At 44.5% G+C, this 18,126-nt stretch overlaps 1 protein-coding gene across 2 annotated transcripts in view; it reads left to right on the forward strand.

The window, feature by feature from the left end:
* Positions 1 to 18,126, forward strand: part of LOC310704904 (galactosylgalactosylxylosylprotein 3-beta-glucuronosyltransferase 1-like) — a 60,892-nt gene that overhangs the window by 13,765 nt on the left and 29,001 nt on the right. Inside the window, exon 2 of one of the 2 annotated variants that reach the window (XM_083498979.1) lies at positions 16,604 to 16,703. The exons of the other annotated variant lie outside the window; for it this stretch is intronic. The gene's annotated coding sequence lies outside the window, so the exon portion shown is untranslated. The remainder of the gene's footprint in view (positions 1 to 16,603; positions 16,704 to 18,126) is intronic. 2 annotated transcript variants of the gene reach the window in all.

Here is an 18,126-nt window from a genome sequence, read left to right on the forward strand (position 1 = left end):
TTTGGCCTGCACTGTCTGGCAGCAGCTGTCTAGGATTTCACACCAAGGTTTCTACCTGGAGATGCCAGGGGTTGAACTTGGGACCTTCTGCATGCAAAGCAGATGCTCCAGTAGACTTTTAAGGCACATCAAATGGCCTCAGCAGAAGAACAGTTGCTTTCTAAAGGAAAATAACAGGAGCCACATAGGCTTAAGATGGCTCTTTTGCAGGGTTGAGGGAGGGCTGAAATGACAGTGCTCTTGCTGAGCAGCTTGCCTAGACTTTTTCAAGCTCCATCTGATCTTGTTCTCCTCCGCTCCGTAACATTGTACGCCCTTTTTGTTGCTTTTCATCTCCATGTGCAATCCCCCTCCCCATCTCTCTCTCTCTCCCCCTTCCCCAAATCCGCACAAAGGTGAAAAGGAGCGAGGAATGAGGCAGGGATGGCTCTCCCCTATCTGCTGCTGCTCTCCCCACCTCCACCATGAATGAGCCCCTTCATCCTCTCCTCCAGAGGAAACACAGATGCTTTTGTTTGGCGGCCTTGTAGGATAGGATGGAATTAATAAATCGGAGAGCTGATGTTGTGCTGCTACATTCTTTGCAATTTTAAGGCGAGAGCCTGAAAGAAAAGTTAATTTGCCTTCGGAGAAACCGCAGAGGCTCAGCCGACTGTTTATCCCCACTTTTATTTTTCTTAGACGACGCTCCTTTTATTTTCTTCTTCTCTCGCACTCAGCCCCCTTCCCCTTTTCACCTCTCCCCCATAATCCATCTCTGCTTTCTCACAAGGAGGTGCCTTATGCAGAGTCAGGCCATGTTTTCAGTATTATGGAGAGCTGTCCAGGAGTCCAGACAGGAGAAGCTCCCAGACCTACATGGAGACACCTGGGATTGAACCTGTGACCATTGTGCATCTTCCGCCATCCTGCCCTACCTTCCTCTTTTTGTCCCTTTACTCCTGACGCTTCCTTTTCCTACCAAGAACAGACCAAGGTAGAATCACTAGCAGTATCAAGAACACACTTAAGTTTGCTTCCCAGTTCAGGGGAGATGGCTTTCCCCATTCAGATATTTGTTCGTGTAAACCAGGTAAATATTGTATTTAGGTAAAAAGGTAAAGGACCCCTGGACAGATGAAGGGGTTCACAGCATCAACACCCCAAAAAGGGTATTGTTTCTCCCATAGTTGCAGCCTTGGAGTCAAACAGAATCAAGTGTTGCTCTCAAATGTTGCTCCAGCTTGCTGCTTCTAGCTCACATCCCGGCCCCAGCTCTGCTCTCAGCTGTGGCTTTTTCTGTCCCATTTGCCCATCACCTCACCAGGAAGCTAGTTTGGCTATTTCCCAGAATGAGAAGGCTTGATTAGCTTTTCATACTTGCTGGATCCAATGGTTAGAACAGTCTGGCATACAGTTTAACACCCACCCACCACAAATTCATAACAGTAAGTAGATTGTGTCTTTTTCCTTCCCGTTTTATTGATGGGAAGCCAAGGTTGAGGAGTAATGATTTGCCCAACGTCAGCCTCTGTAAGTCCACTCTAGAGCAGGATCCAGATTGCCATCCAACGTTTTGTGCATTTGAAAAGGGGCCGGGGTGTACTAGATATATATCACACTCTGTGTGACTCCCCAGTGAATCATGGGTGGTCTTTGTGGCGTTCAGTTTCCTCAGCCACAAATCTAGCGTTCTCTTCCGGCATGGAACACTGGAAGCTTGCAGTGCAAGTCAGCATGGTAAATCACTGCTTTGAAACTAGAACACCTAGGAACATGTTGACTGTTCTCATTTCCCATACATGATATTTCTCTGTGTTCCTGTGAGCAGAATCGGATCCTGCTGCTTCCGGACTGGCAGAGGCTCTGCTCCTTGAATTACAACCAAAAATATGCCCAGGCTTCCCCTTAAGCTTATGTGATTCTGTTCAAGCAGAAGAGTTGCGAACAATTCCATATGCTTGCATGGCAGAGAAGCAGAGCTGGGGGAAGGGTTGAGAAATCTCTGTGGCACCCTTTGCCGTGCCTGGTGCTGTCCCGTGCTGGTTGGGGCTGATGGGACTTAACAACCCAAAATGTATGGAGGGCACCAGGTTGGCGAAGGGGGCCATTGCATAGAAAGTTCACCACACATTAGCTGTTGTGAAATCTATACAAATGCTTGAAGAGAAGGCTGAGAGGTGATCTGATAGCCATCTTCAAATATCTGAAGGGCTGTCACATGGAAGATGGAGCAAGCTTTTTTCTGCTGTTCCAGAGGGTAGGACCCAAACCAATGGGTCTTGTTATTCAAATAACAACAAAGGGGATTCTAAATAAACATCAGGAAGAACTTTCTGGTGGTAGGAACTGTTCAACCATGGAACAGACTATCTCAGAAGGTTGTAGACTCGCCCTCATTGGAGGTGTTTGTTTTTGTTTGTTTGTTTGTTTAAAAAAGGTTTATGTATGCAGCATTGATATTGCTGGGATATATGTATGCCCAAATATATAGAAATTGTGGTTTTTTTCCTCCCAAACCTATTGGTTGATACTTTTCCTGTTCTGTTGGAGAGATGTGGTTTCTCTCTGGATCATTTGTGGCTATGGATGAAGATTTATGAACTTTTGTCACTATGCATATGTGCATATTTATATATAACCAAATGTTGTTTTTAGTTCATATCAATTCAACACACACCCCTAAAACAGCAAAGAAGCAAACTAAAATGCAGCAAAAGTGGAGATGAGGGAAGTTGAGGGATGTGAGTAACATTCAAAGATTTTGTTCACTTTCAATTTGTGAGAATGTCAGAAAGTGATATGCTGTGATCTGCCAGAGGAATTCGGCATTTTAAGTTTGTTTATGCTGCATGTAGTTTTGTTTGGGGCCGAGTTATCTTTCATTGATGTTACCTTGTTAAACTTTTGTTTTGTGATGGTCCGATGACTAAATACAAATAAATGAATCTTGATCATTGATTTGGAAGGATTTGATTGCTGTGATGTACTGTTAATAATTCAGACTGTAACAATTGGTGCTGATGGGAAAGTGCAGGCTTGCACATCCAATCAAGGCACAAGCGCCGAATGCGCCAGGCAGAATCTGCAATGTACTTTTGCCACTAACTTTACTTCCAACTCCTCTCCAAGGAGGCCCCTGAACCGTGGAATTAGATTTTCAATTGGCAATATCAATTCCAAACCCAGACCCTGCATTCTTGCATCCTTTAAACTCGAGATCTAAACTTATATTATGATTGGAGGACATGAGGCTGAAAAATAAATAAAATGTGAAGGGGCCTAATGAATCTGTTCTACCTGATATGTTCTACCTTGTCCAACCCCAAACAATGAATGGGATTCAAGGAGCCTAACTTCCAGAAGGGCAGTAGCAATGGTAGTCAGCTGCAGCAAGTAAACAAGAAAGATTTCTTTGGGACTCAGTAGATTAACTGCGGTATATGCCTTTGCGGGCGAAAACCTACTTCATCAGATAAATTAAGTGCTACCCGAAGTTGGCAGGTATGCATGGATAGAGAGGAAAAGATGTAAACACTCAATGAAAGCTAGTGCCATAATATGTTGGCTGCTATGTAAGGTGCCACAAGATTCATCAATGTTTTTAACAGTAGTTTGGAAACTTTTGCAAGTTCTGCAGCTAGTGGCCCTCCTCCCACGACTACTACTAAGCAGTATGTTTTATATCCTGTATTTTATCCTGTGAACCACCCTGAGATCTTATTCTGAAGGGCGGTATATAAATCTAATAAATAAAACAAAAATAAAATATGTTGTTTACATTAGCCCCAGCTGTCCAGGCAGTGGATAAGTTTTAGATCCACATGTGAACTCTGCAGCTGGAGTCCATCCCTCATTCATCTTGGCTCAAGGCTGCCACTTGTCCTGTCTGCAATGAATGACAGTCAATGCATCTCTGAAGCATCTGCAATGGGCTTGGATGGACCATGGATGAAAGGGGGGTTCAATACTTGCCTGTAGCTGGAGCCCAGGTCCTTCAATGAGCTTGAGGCTTTTCTGCTGAATTTTATCATGAGTCAAATAATTTGCAGGATGACTGCATAGTTTGTGGGTGCCTCTGCTGACACCTATGGTAACCTGTAGCATGGGCGTGGGGAACCTCAGGCCTGGGGGCCAGAAGCGGCCCTTCAGACCTCTCTATCTGGCCCTCTCCCCAGGCCATACCCTTTACTGGTCCTACTTTGCACCCCAAGAGTTGTTGGGTTTTTTCCCAAAAATTTGATTGATTTTCCAAATTTATAACAAACATCAAAAAACAAATAAACAAACAAATAAACATAAATCCTAACTATATTAGTTCCACTTTTGTTAACATTGTTAGGTGACTTCCTCCCCTGGCTGAGTTTCTATGTATATCATTGTAATAGTTTTCCAAAACTAATTTCTCATAAAATTTACTTAATCAATTAACATCTTTCTTTCTTTTCATTTTAACTTTAGAGATATTATTCAATAACATCACTTATTTAAATCCTAAGCCAATCTGGTACTTGCAAGTATTTCTTTTTAAGTTATCTTAGCATATTTAGCTAAATAGTCTTTAAATTTCATCCAATCCATTCCTCCTAGTACTCCTCCTCCTTCTGGTCGCGGACTCTTCCGGTCAGGTCGGCTAGCTCCGAAAAATCCATCATCTTCACCTGTCATTCCTCCCACTGTTGGTACTTCTTGTGATTTCCCATTTTTGGCCAGCAAAATTCTAGCAGCTGTTGTGGCATACAAAAACAATCTGACATCTTTCTTGGGCAATTCCAAACCTATTCTTCCAAGAAGAAAGGCCTCTGGTTTCCTGCACCCTATAAGTTTTTGCCTGGTTGGAATGTGCCTGATCAAATGCCTCTTCCTTGCCTGGGTGTGTGTAGCAGCTAACCAAATGAACAAAGGTAAAAAAAATTGCCATTGTTGCTACACCTACATGTCTCTTTAGTCCTCCCCACCGCAGGCATGTGGCCTTCTGAAGGCTGCTCAGGAGGGAGTGTGGCCCTCAGGCCGAATACATTTCCTCATCTCTTGCTGTAGTGCCATTCATTTCATGCGATGCCTGAGATCCGAAGAGCTAGTGACACAGCAGCAACAATGTTGGCCCCCCACCCCCCTGGCTGAAGATGGAATGGGGAAGCAAAGCCAATGAGAGAGGCAGGATCTCTCTTTGATGAGTTGACCAACTACATGCCCTCCAACATCCAGCAGCGGAAAATTGGGGTGTGTGTCTCTCTGGGCTGCACCTCCATGTGAGTCACAGGATTCATGGCTCCCCAAAATGTGCATCTTTCAGGGCTGCACCATTCCAGATAACCAGCAAGAGAGCATGGCCTCCAAACATGGGCATCTTTCAGGTCCACACACTCATGGCAATGAAAACGGGACGTCTCGGGATCCAATCTGAAGCAGGTGTGGCTTCTGTAATTCCGGGATGTCCTGCTCAAAGCAGGACAGTTGACAGGTATGCAACTAGGCAGTTGCTGCTGCTATATGTCAAGGCATCCCCAGGGAACCACTACAGGCACTTGGAGGTGAGGAAGCTGTATCAATTCCACACGTGACATGTCAGCAGCAAGGCTCTGGGCTTGTTATAAGTAATACCTCCCCACCCCACCCCCAAAAGAAATGTGCTAGTTCTTGCTGATCACTGATTCTTCTGGGGCGCACATGTGTGATTCTTAGCATGACGTGAGTAACTAAGATTAGTCACAGATATAAATAACTTGTTTTATCAAAACCCATCTGTTTCCTATGGTATTGTCATCCAGAAAGAGCCAGTGTTGCTTTCATCAAAATAAAATATCAGTGCCCTCAGTTACCCTTTGTGCTGTCTGAGAAAGTTCACTGGGGGGGGGGGGGATCAACTAGCCAAAAGGTAATATTTCCCCACAACGCCTGGAGGCAGAGCCAAGTAACCAGTGGGTTTTATTTTTTTCAATGGGGAACAGCCCTTGTTTTTGGATCCCAGTACAACCATAGTGCAATCTGCCATGTTTTTTTGCACCCACCAGAATCCAACTCAGTGTGTTTCCAACTTGGGTCTCTCAATGTTGTTGGACTCCCAAGTCCCACCATCCGGTGGTCAGAAATGATGAACATTGCAGTCCAAAAACAACTGGAGACCCAGGTTTGAAAGACACTGATTCTAACCTTATTAAAGCTGCCATTCTGTATCCAGATGCCCCACTGGACACCTCCTTCTTGCAACTGTTACAAACGTTAGACTTCAGGGTCTTTTCTTTCTCCTCCCAACTTTTTCTTAGCCTAACATCCAGTCCAATGTTAGAAACTGATATATGAAATCTAGGAGCTAAATGGCACATTAAACCTAGGTTATGGGCGCAACAACAGAATGTCTAGGTGCGCTTTTTTATAACAAGAATAATAAACTGAAAATGAATGAATCGCAGCTAAAATATTATGTTCATTTTTCACATGGTCTGGTCCTTACCTTGCACACACCCCTAATATTCTTAAGAGGGTCTCTTCTCCAGTCTTCAGAGACTAGCTGGAAGTAGGGAGGCAGAAAGAGGTCCTCCTTTCCTTTCACTCTGCAGTTTTAATCTGAAATCTTAGGTGCAGTACTGCACCCAGAGCTCAGAGACTGCTCGCACTAATTAAATTCCCTGTTGCAAAATGCACCTAGAACAATGGGAGTTTCGAACACTGATCCAGTCTGAATATCAGGGGAACACAAAAGCCTGCCAGCTGCACTGTGACATTTTACTTGATCCTAATTAAATGTATTGCCTCTTTATTTTCGGGTCTCCCCACCCCCCACCCCAAAGCAACCCACAGTTATTGGATCTACTACAAAAGTTTGCACAATCCACATATAAACCGGGGACACCAGGAGAAGGATTGTGATTCAACATGGCATACTCCTCTGAAGCAGAGGACACCCTCCAGGTGTTGCACCTCCCATCATCCCTGACCATGCTAGGTGGGGCAGTTGGGAGTTGGGGTCCACATGCACCTGAAGGGCCCCGTGTTTCTTATTCCTGCTCTAAAGACAACCAATGTCTTGAACATGGGTTTTGTGCTCCCCTGCTGCTATGGAAAATGCAGGTTTTCAGCCTCTCTGTCCAGCAACTTTTAACAAGAGACTGCTTGCTCTTTTTTTGCCCCTGTGCCCCAGCATGTAAGCTGTAGTAGATACAAGGCATGCGACAGCTGGCCTTAGTCGCCTGTGTGTGCTTAAGCAGGTGAGTTCATCTTAAGGAACTACATACGCCACACACAGAAACTTGTATGTCATGAACTCCCATCTATCTAGTCCAGCAATCTGTTCTCACAGTGGCCATTCAGATGCCTGTGGGCTTTGATATGCATTTATACTCCGGCCCATATCATCCATCCAGTTCGGCTATTATCTTTTCACTGATTGCAGGGTGGGTTTGCTTGAATGCACATAGGAAACATTCTCTGTCAGTTGGGCTGGCGGCGGCAGCACGAGATCAGGCTTTTAAGCTCCAAGCAACAACATGTACAACCATCCTCTCTGGAGCAGAGTGTGACTGACTGTGAAATAAAAGTAAGTCCCCTAAAAACAGATCTAGGATATGAAAGCTGTGCTCACACATATTCCCTGAGTTCATTAGTAGCACTTGGCTACATAGACAGTGGTTCTTGGTATCACACACACAACATTTTGGAAGCGTCTTGCATCAGGGTTTGCTGTTATGTTCCTTGCATTTGATGAAAATTACTGTTTAAATATTTAGTTTATTCTTTTGCATTTGCTGTTCAGGCAGCATTGCATGTAATTTTAAACAGGTTTTAGGCTCCATTTAGGTGGTTCTCATGTTTGAGAGTTGTCTAGTTTTTAGACATTTGGGTTTTTGATATATGTGTGTAAGAGAGGGGGAAAACATTTAAAGGTACTTGATAACTTTGTTTGATTTAGTGGAAGGACTATGAGAGTGCATTATATCCTACATTTTATGATCCCATTCTTAGGGCATATACTATTTGTATATTTATAGTGCCCCTGAGAAATGATTTGATCCAACCTGTGACAGGACTAGAATAAATCTCATTTGAAACATCTGGACTTTCTTCCGCCTTACAAGTGGTGCTTTCCCAAGTTTGTGGTTGGCTTGGTGCTTCGTGCCTTTTTGCAGTGGTGTTTCTGAATACAGCCTAATTAGCCATTTGCATCAGGACCAGGATGGCCTTTCCACTAGGTGGCTGCCTAGGACAGGACTTTATAGGGACCTGTATCTAATGCTGGAACAACCTGGTGGATGCAGAAAGGCAAAAGAACCAGGCAACAGGTAGGGAAAGTACATCAGTGACAAGTCCTATGAAAACAACTTGTGCATATTTACTTTGATGTAAGTTCACTAGGCCTTTCTCCCAGTTAAATGTGCATGAGATTTCGGCCCCAGTATATTACATGTGCTATTCTTTTTTAAAAACAACAACACCCAAATAAAACAAAGGGTGATCATGAGTCCACTGAGTGCTGTAGGAGATGAAAACGAAGGTTGGAACAGGGGTGCCTTGTTAGAAATCAATAAGCCACTATAACCAACAGGATGGAAGGCTAAGAGATCCAGGATGAAAGAGTATACCCAGTACATTATTATTATTATTATTATTATTATTATTATTATTATTATTATTAGGATGCGGGTGGCACTGTGGTCTAAACCACTGAGCCTCTCAGGCTTGCTGATCAGAAGGTTGGCGGTTTGAATCCCCGCGACGGGGTGAGCTCCTGTTGCTCGGTCCCAGCGCCTGCCAACCTAGCAGTTCGAAAGCACGCAGTGCAAGTAGATAAATAGGTACTGCTGTGACAGGAAGGTAAACGGTGTTTCCGTGCACTTTGGCTTCTGTCATGGTCTGTGGACAAACGCCAGCTCCTTCAGCCTGAAAGCGAGATGAGCACCACAACCCTATAGAGTCACCTTTGACTGGCGTTAACGATCCAGGGGTCCTTTACCTTTTTACCTTTATTATGATGATGATGATGATCATTATTATTAATTTCATTTCTATACTGCTTTATATTTTTAAGGAGGGGGGATCTCAAATCAGTTTACAAACTACTTTAAAACATCAAATAAAACAATCCAGAATAAAACATTACTGAAGAAAGCCAAATATAAAGTATACATTTAAATACAATTAACACTCATTCAGACATAATTAACAGGAAACTAAAATGTTATCCTAAACATTTAAAAAAAACAACAACAAACACTACAGAGGAGGTTGACTGCAGAATGCACATTTAGCAGAGCAAAGGTAACAAAACAATTATCTTAAACATTTCAAAAGAAAGCATTACTAAATGAAGTCAAATATAAAATACATGATTTGAAAGACCACAGCACCAAAAGATCTTGGACCAACATGTCCATGCAAGCCCATTTCTGAAGTCTGGTGTACTTGAGCTGCTGAAAAGATGGGGAAAAAATGGCCTTCCAGTTCTTAGGTAAAGGTACACCTGACCATTAGGTCCAGTCGTGGACAACTCTGGATTTCCGTGCTCATCTCGCTCTATAGGCCGAGGGAGCAGGCATTTGTCCTCAGACAGCTTCCGGGTCATGTGGCCAGCAAGACTAAGCTGCTTCTGGCGAACCAGAGCAGCGCATGGAAACGCCGTTTATCTTCCTGCTGGAGCGGTACCTATTTATCTACTTGCACTTTGAAGTGCTTTCGAACTGCTAGGTGGGCAGGAGCTGGGACCGAGCAACGGGAGTTCACCCCATTGTGGGGATTCGAACCGCCAACCTTCTGATCGGCAAACCCTAGGCTCTGTGGTTTAGACCACAGCGCCACCCACGTCCCTTTCCAGTTCTTAGATATGCACAAAATCTGCCATCCAGGCACTACCCCCAAACTACAGGATAGAAATCTTTCAGTGAAGTGCTCCAGTAAATTGAAACCATTGTTGTTTTCTCCTTCCCGCCTCCCTAAAGCTTCATTTAGCCTCTCCACCAAAAGCCAATTTCACAAACCAGGTAATAAGTGGATGTGTTCAGAATAAACCTGAGACTAGGTGAGAAGGGCTGCCTTTTGTTTACCTTCCCAAGTGTTTCCTGTGATTGTCCTAATGGTGATGAAGCATAGCTCATGCAAGGATGCTGGAAGGAAGTTCCTGGACCATGAGGTGCACCTGTGGTGGAATCTACACACATATAAAAAACACTGTGAAAATGCTTTTTTTAAAAAAAAGTTTTGAAAGATACATTGAATTTGGCATGGCTCAGTGTCTGCATATAGTGTCACATTTGTATATTGTACTTTACAACAGATTTAAAATGTTTTATTTACAGCTGTGTAGTTGAGTCCTGTATTTCTAAAAGACGTGGACCTGCAATGAGGGGCAAGTGCAGATGAGCTTGCTGCAGGGGTTGGGGCTAAGATATAGGGTCTTATTAGCCAGGAACACACCTGCCTATATGACTTTTGTAATACCATAATGTGGTATTATGGTGAGTGCTCGAGGGCAAACTCTAGCCCTCCAGATGTGCTTGGACTCTAGCTTCTATTATCCCTTACCATTAGCCATACTGGCTAGAGCTGATGTGAGCTGGCCTCCAACAGCATCTGGATGGCCACAGATTCCCTATCCCTGGCCTAAACAATCTGTATTAGGAGGCAGCTAAAGAGGGGACGGGACGCGGGTGGCGCTGTGGGTTAAACCACAGAGCCTAGGACTTGCCAATCAGAAGGTCAGCGGTTCGAATCCCCACGACGGGGTGAGCTCCCATTGTTCAGTCCCAGCTCCTGCCCACCTAGCAGTTCGAAATAAAATAAAGGGAAATAAAAGATCGGGCTGAATTCAAATTAAATTCAAATTAATTCAAATTCAAATTAAAGGCCAAGCAGAATAGCTCTGTCTTACAGGCCCGACGGAAGGAGGTTAAATCCTGAAAAGGCCCTGGCCATGGTGGAGGATAGTCTGACTTCCTTAGACCCGGGACCTCTAAACTATGGTTATTCATAGACCTTAAGGTCCTCTGCAAGGCTTACCAGGAGAGGTGGTCCCGTAAACCCCATTGCAGGGGGTTGACCTAGGTGACCCCTAGGGTCCTTTCCAACTCTACAATTCTATGAGTCTATATCTGTGTGTGTGTGTGTGTGTGTGTGTGTGTGTGTGTGTGTGTGTGTGTTGTACTGGCAGCTAAGAAAAATAAATTTAATGTTATCTCCATGGAGCCCTGTGGGAAAGTGGGGTGAAAATGTGCTAAATAAATGGAATTGGCACCCAGTGCCCTTATACTGCCACTGCTCCCATTGACACCCCCATGCAGGTTGCCCCCTCTTGCTTTGGATGCTGCAACTTTTTCTTTCCTTATGAACAGTACACCCCCAACGTGCAGCTGAGCTCTGACACAATACAGATAACAAGAGGACCAGTTCGGGGAATCTGTGCAGAGCCGTTCTCTGATGCGGAAAGCAGTGTGAGAAACCTGCTCATTACAGATGTGCTTCTTTTAGAGGGGGGGGGAAGGATCTGCTTAAACAACTATCTCATTAAGTCTGCATAACAATGAAAGAGCAAGGAGAAGCCAAGCTCATGATTAGCAGAACTCCATCTCAGTAGCTACCTCCTTGAGTCAGTGTTATCCTGTTTCTTAGGGTGATCTGTGCCTGGTGACCAGCTGCTCCCACAGTCCGTAGAATGATATGGATAAACCGTAATCTCAAACAGTATGTTGAACCCGCTCTGATAAATCTTCTGTAGCTGATTTGAATCCCCTTGTTAGCCCACCTCCCCTTCGCGTAACTGAGGATGAACGTCTTTGCAAACATAGCTCTCCTCACTGCAGTGCGCTGGCAGGAAAATGTACTGTGGGTTTTTTTAAAAAAAAAGAAAAGAAAAGAAATTGGTTGTGCTCCGTTGCTTTTTTCAGAATGGATGCTAAGTGTTGATTGCTGTGTTACCATTTGGTGTCCCCGGTCTAATCAAGTATTAAAAAGGTTCAGATTTGTACAAAGCATCCCATGTTTTTGGAATCTAAGCCCCAGTTCATCCTCCACAGAAGAGCTGGACCGCCACAATTTAGGAAGGACGTTGACAAGCTGGAATGTGTGCAGAGGAGGGCGACCGAGGTGATCAAGGGTCTGGAAATCAAGCCTTATGAGGAATGATTGAGGGAAGAGAGGGAACTGAGAGGAGATACGATAGCCATCTTAAAATATCTCAAGGGCTGTCAGATGTTGTAAGATGGAGCAAACTTGTATTCTCCTGCTCTGGAGGGTAGAACTCGAACCAATGGCTTCAAGTTACAAGAAAGGAGATTCTGGCTAAACTTTTGGAAAAGGAGATTCTAACTAACAGAAGAACTTTCTGAGAGTAAGAGCTGTTCAACAGTGGAACAGTCTACCTTAGGAAGTTGTGAACTCTCCTTCCTTGGAGGCTTTTAAGCATCTGTCCTGGATGCTTTAGCTGAGAGTCCTTTGTTGCAGAGGGTTGGACTAGATGACACTTGGGCTCTTCCAACTCTATGATTCTAGGCAGATAGAGGAGTGTGATCAGGGAATACTGGAAGAAGCCAGCTGTCAACTATTGCAGGAGTTACCAAACTGTGAACTGGAAGTTTTCTTTCAGGTGGTCTGAAAGAAAAGTGGATCCGCATTAAAACATCCATATGGATTTCAATTGTATTTTTATTGCTTCTATTACCATTTGTATTTATTTTTATTGGGTTACAATGTGAGTTCTGTAGAATTCAAATTGTGAAATAGTAAAATACAATTTAAGAAATGAAAGTGGCGATAAAAAATAAAATTAAAAACCGCATGGAATGTATTGCAGCACAAGCTGCAGAGAAAAAAATCATTTAAGTGGTCCACCAAGACCCCCAGGTATTTTCCAGTGGTCCATTGGGGGAAAGGTGTGGGATCTACTGACTCCGTTGCCTTGGATCTGATGGTCTATTGGCACTTTACCATTTTCCTATGACAATGCAACCTTCCAGGCCAGAATTTTCAGAGTTACCTGAAAATAAACGTGATCAGGCTGGGTAGCTGTTTCAAAGAAGCCTTCTGTGGCATGTGAAGGCATGAGCCACCAGGGTTCAAATAACCAAAGGCCAAACACCAACTTAGTAACCTCATTTTGTAGCCAGTATAGCCCTTGCAGACTATGTCCTGGAAGACCAGGGTTCAAATCCCCACTCAGCCGCAAAGCTCATTGGGTGACCTTGGGCCAGTCACTGCCTCTCAGCCTAGCCTACCTCACAGGATTGTTGTCAGGATTAAATGATGGAGAGGATCACATTCACCACCTTGAGCTCCTTGGAGGAAAAGTGGGATATAAGCGTGACAAATAAAGTAAATTATGAATATATATCCTGTGTATGGATTTCCCAGGACTTGTACACACACACACACCCCTCAGGTGTGTATTTATGGGCTGACCTACCTCTTTCGGGGAGTGGGCACAGAAAATGTGACACAATTCTGTGACGTTACCACTTCAAGATACAGGTGGGTGGGTGGAGAATCACACAACTGTTGTGCCCCTCACAGGCACTCTCCAGCAGGTACATATGACATCTGCACAGTTGTATCTCACACAGCCCTTGCCGTTGCAACTGACATTAACAGCAGAGGAGTAGAGACAACTGCTTTCCCCCCCAGTAATAAAAACACCGCTGTGTAGCTGCTGGGGGAAACACAATATCCTGATAGCGAGTATTACTCGGCCAAAGAGATATCTGGAATGCACACAACTCTCGCTCGGTAATGACGGCATCTTTTGTTGCACAAGGAAAACAGTTTAAATAGAAAAAAATAAACCCTGGGTGTTTTGAAGCAGGCTGGGGGTGAAAAGATACAGATCTATAGCAAATTCTGTACTTGACCCCATATCAAAACATCTCTTTGTTCTGAGATAGTAGGAAACTGCCTTATGCTGAGTCAGACCATTAGTCCGTCTATGTCAGATGGCAATGGTGGTTGCTCGCGAGTAGCCAGTCAGGACTCTGACCTGTCTTTTACAGGTTTTATTATGGGGCAAAACTATTTACAGTGCAGAACCACAAGTTCATGTCCGCCTCAATTGCTAGCAGAATCTGGGAGTGGTTGTTTCTGTGTCCTCCCCCAACATAAGAGCTTAGTCACCCCCAGACTTTTCCTTTCTTCTTTGCGTTTTACACCTGTGCGCAAGGTGGACGACGGAAGAGGAGTGCTTCCCTCCTGGCCGGCTTGGCAAGGAGTGGTGCTGAGGCTCCCAGCAGCATCCTCTAGCCCTTTCCCCTCCTTCACCCTGAAGTTGTGGCTTTCCCCACCCTCAGACTGACGAGGTGCAGAGCTGCTTCGCAAGAGTTTTGAAGGTTCCCTGTATCCCAACCGCCCCTCTCCCTCCCTTCCCTGTTCCGATGGCAGCTTAGTGTTGTCTACACTGACTGGCAGCTGTTCTCTGGGATATCAGACAGGGATGGAGATGCCAGGGATTGAAACTGGGACCTTCTACATGCTGGGCACATGATTTGCCCCTGAGCTATGGCCCTTCCCTTCCAAGTGGGATGTGGAGGGAGGAGGGTGACAACGGGCAACAGGAAGTTCCTCCTGATTTCAGGGAGCAGAAAGAAGAGCTGCCAAGCACCACAGACACCCGAGCCGGCATGAATTATGCATCCCTTGTCTGAAGAGAGGTCAGCCTCATCAATAATGGAGGAAAGGCTCCCCGCTCTGCCTTCTGCCTGCATCTTCCAGCACCAACAACTCATGAAATCTGCATGGACTTTCTCAGGGTGTTTATGGGCTGCTGGGGGAAAGAAGCCGCAGAGCACATCGAGCTGGCACATCGAGCTGCGGCAAATTTCTGCGCATGTTTACAAGGCACCGAATGAGTGCGGGATTCATTTGCGCAGATCTGATTAGATCCTTTCTGGCACAGGCCCACAAATGCACGCTTGCCTGTGAAATGCAGCTGACTGCAGCTCGTGCATCCGGGCTTGGGACTTGCAATACTGACTTTGTTTCACCAACTGGTGACAAATTTTAAGGCAGACACATCTATACTCACCAGCACAGTGTCCTGTTTAGTTTAAAAGAAAAAGAAAGAAAGAAAGAGTCACTTCTCCAAGTTTTCCAGTGCTGTTGTTAAGGCCAGATGGGCAGGTTATTTGCCTGCCCTGTTATGTTTTTTTTAAAGCAAAAATACTCATGTGGTGCATATCTGAATGTCAGGGCTGGGCCATGCATGGCTGGACTTGAATCCAGGCCCAGGAAGAGCCTTGCTGTCTGGCGCTAGAACTTGACTTGAGCAGGGTCTGTGCTAAATTAGGGCTGAATCTGATGTGCAGTGGGCAAAGGCCACTGATATGTTGATCAGGCCTGGACAGAAGCCCAATATCCTGTTCTTGTTCTTGTTCTTGTTCTTGTTCTTGTTCTTGTTCTTGTTCTTGTTGTTCTTGTTCTGGCCAGTAAAGGCCTGGCCTATACAGAGGCTGCCAATCACAGGGACTGGTTTTCCATGGCTCTGAGGCCTGAGTATCGACAGACCTAGGCAGCTCACTAAGGATACGTCCAAACCTGGTTTGAGTCTCTGGATGCTAGAGGGTACCTCCAGACTGTCATAGCTTTGTGAGGTGGATAGTGGGAAGTTTAGGTTTTCACAATGAAAGTGGATTAAAGCATTCTGTTGCCCAAGCACTACCAGTCCAATTATTTTTTTAAAATGTCTTTTGCGATTAGGAAAGTGGCAGGGAAAATGTACTTAGGTTGGTGTGTCACCTCCAGACTGTGGAATAACTAGACTCATACAACCAACATGCTTAAATCTTATGCATGAAGGGGTTAAGACCATAAAGTAAGCTGTCCTGCCAGACTTAGCTCACCTTGGGAGGGACTGTGCAATCAAGTCTTTGTTCCTTCGGTCTACCAGAGAAGCTCAACGCGGGAGGAGATCTGAGATGGTTGCTGCAGCTCAGACCACATGGCTATCACAAGCCATGCTTGTGTTCCTATACCAATAATTCAGGTTCTTCCACCACAGTAACTTAAGACGAGTTTTACTGCCTGTGCAGCTTTTCTGACTTCTATATGGAAAAGCACATGAATCTGAGTTATTAAGAAAGCCATTTTTAACTTAGCAAATGTGTGGTCTTTTTCTATGCTGGGGGAAGAGGGAAACATTGGAAGGAACTCACAAGGGTGTATTGTAAAGGTCTAACAGCCTGTATTTCCACCCTTTACTTTGCTGCATATTTTGTGATTTTAAATCTCTGCTGGGGTTCTCGCCCCAAAGAGTACTTGCCCCAAGCATGGATCTTGGCATCCAGGAACTTTCCTTTTCATATAACTATTTTTTCCTGGCCAAGCAACACAGACCTCATATGGGGGTCCCTTCTATGTTTGAGATCCCGCCCAATGCCATTTCCACCACTGGAATGAGCACATAGCAGAAAGTCCACCCCCAACCTCACCTACTGTCGCAACCAGCCTAATACACTTGAGTGCAGATCTTCCAGTCATCATTAAGGGTCATAGATTTAAACTCTCCCTTTGAAAGACACAGATTGCAACCTTTTTAAGGAGAGAAAACATGTTTTATCTTTCTGCAATTAAATACTCTGTGGCACAAATAAATAATTGGTTTTCATGAGCATGGCAAAACTTTTATTAAACTTCCTTCCTCTTTTTCTTCTCCTAGGTTTGGTTTGGTTCTCTTTAGAGGGATGTAGGAAGATTAGAAAGGCTGGCCCCCAATGTATTCCCGGACTGCGGTTCCTGCCTATCAGTTTGCATTAAAGGTAACGTAAGGGGCACCAGATATTTGTGTGAATCTCACCAACCAAAAAACTTCAAATTCCCTTCCAGACTCCACACAGATCTGCACACCAACCACATGCCTGGTGCCTAGAGAAAAGGGCCTTAATCCCACTCTTGAAATTAATGTTCCTATTTCTTTCTTGGCATCATCGCACACCTGGTTACAAATATGTGATAAAGCATTTACAGCCTGACCCAGATTCACTGCCCTCTGAGAGCAAAGCGAGATGTTTGTTTGATATAAAACATACAGCCGTGTGTTAAGTTTGAACTTTAATCAGAGGGGTGTGTACTTTGCTTGTGTGTGATCCTTTCAGGGAAGGTTTAATGCAGAGAAGGGAGGGTTGTTTCTTGCTTTCATAGTGTGATCAGAGCCAAAATCACTTTCTGCGTACAGATAGAAAGGTGTTTTTTCCCCTCCCTAAGATCGCATAGCTCTCCCCAAAGAATCCTGGGAACTGTAGTTTGTTAAGGGTGCTGGTAATTGTAGCTCTTTAGGGTGTAGTTCTCAGGATTATTTGGGGGAAAGCCACATGCTTTAAAAGTATGAGGTGAATTTGACCTAAGCGTTGTAGTTACACTGGTGAGAGGTGATTTTAGCTCCATTCACCCTGGGGAAGAAACAGAGAGGCTCATATATATGTCCATATATGAATGATCCAGTTTGGGAACTTTGCCTGCCACAGCAAAGACTGGGCCATCCAAATGTGTTTTTTGCATTAGGATGTCTTCCATTGCTGTTAAGGGGATGTTTCTTTCCAGTATAAATACTATGCGCAAGGGCCTAATCCAGATAAGCAGCAGTTGGAGGTTTAAAGCCCCTTTCCTTCTCATCGCCACCATCAAAGCGTCCATCCCAGTCATCTCCCCCTGTATGGGCCAATTTCATACACGCAGCTAGAATGGAAATAGCTAGCAGTTGGACAGCAACCCAGCTGCCAAGGCCTACTCACCGGAGCCAATGATTACAGAAGCTGGCTTTGTTTTTGTTTGCTTGTTTTGTTTTTTAAAAAAATATAAATCTTTATTAGTTTAAAATACAATCATACAGTAAAGGTAAGTATAACAAAATTAAGCACAAAAAAGAAGAAGAAAAAGAATTCATCACCTCAAAAAGGTCGAAAAAGTTTAAAGGTGACAAAAAAAGAAAAAAAGACAATTAAAAGAACCACATATTTACCATATTTTTTGCACCATAACTCTCACTTTTTTCCTCCTAGAAAGTAAGGGGAAATGTCTGTGCGTGTTATGGAGCGAATGCCTGCGGGTGGCGGGGGGATCTGGTGCAGTCGTGAGCAGAGGATCCATGGTTCCCCTTCCTTCCCTCCTCCGTGGCTCGCTTTGAAAACAGCAAAGCGGGAGAAGAACCGCTGAGTGGGGAGGAGAGAGGGACAGAGAGCCTGC

Source organism: Podarcis liolepis (assembly GCF_965112155.1).
Source record: "Podarcis liolepis genome assembly, chromosome: 4".
In the NCBI taxonomy this organism is placed as follows: Eukaryota; Metazoa; Chordata; class Lepidosauria; order Squamata; family Lacertidae; genus Podarcis; species Podarcis liolepis.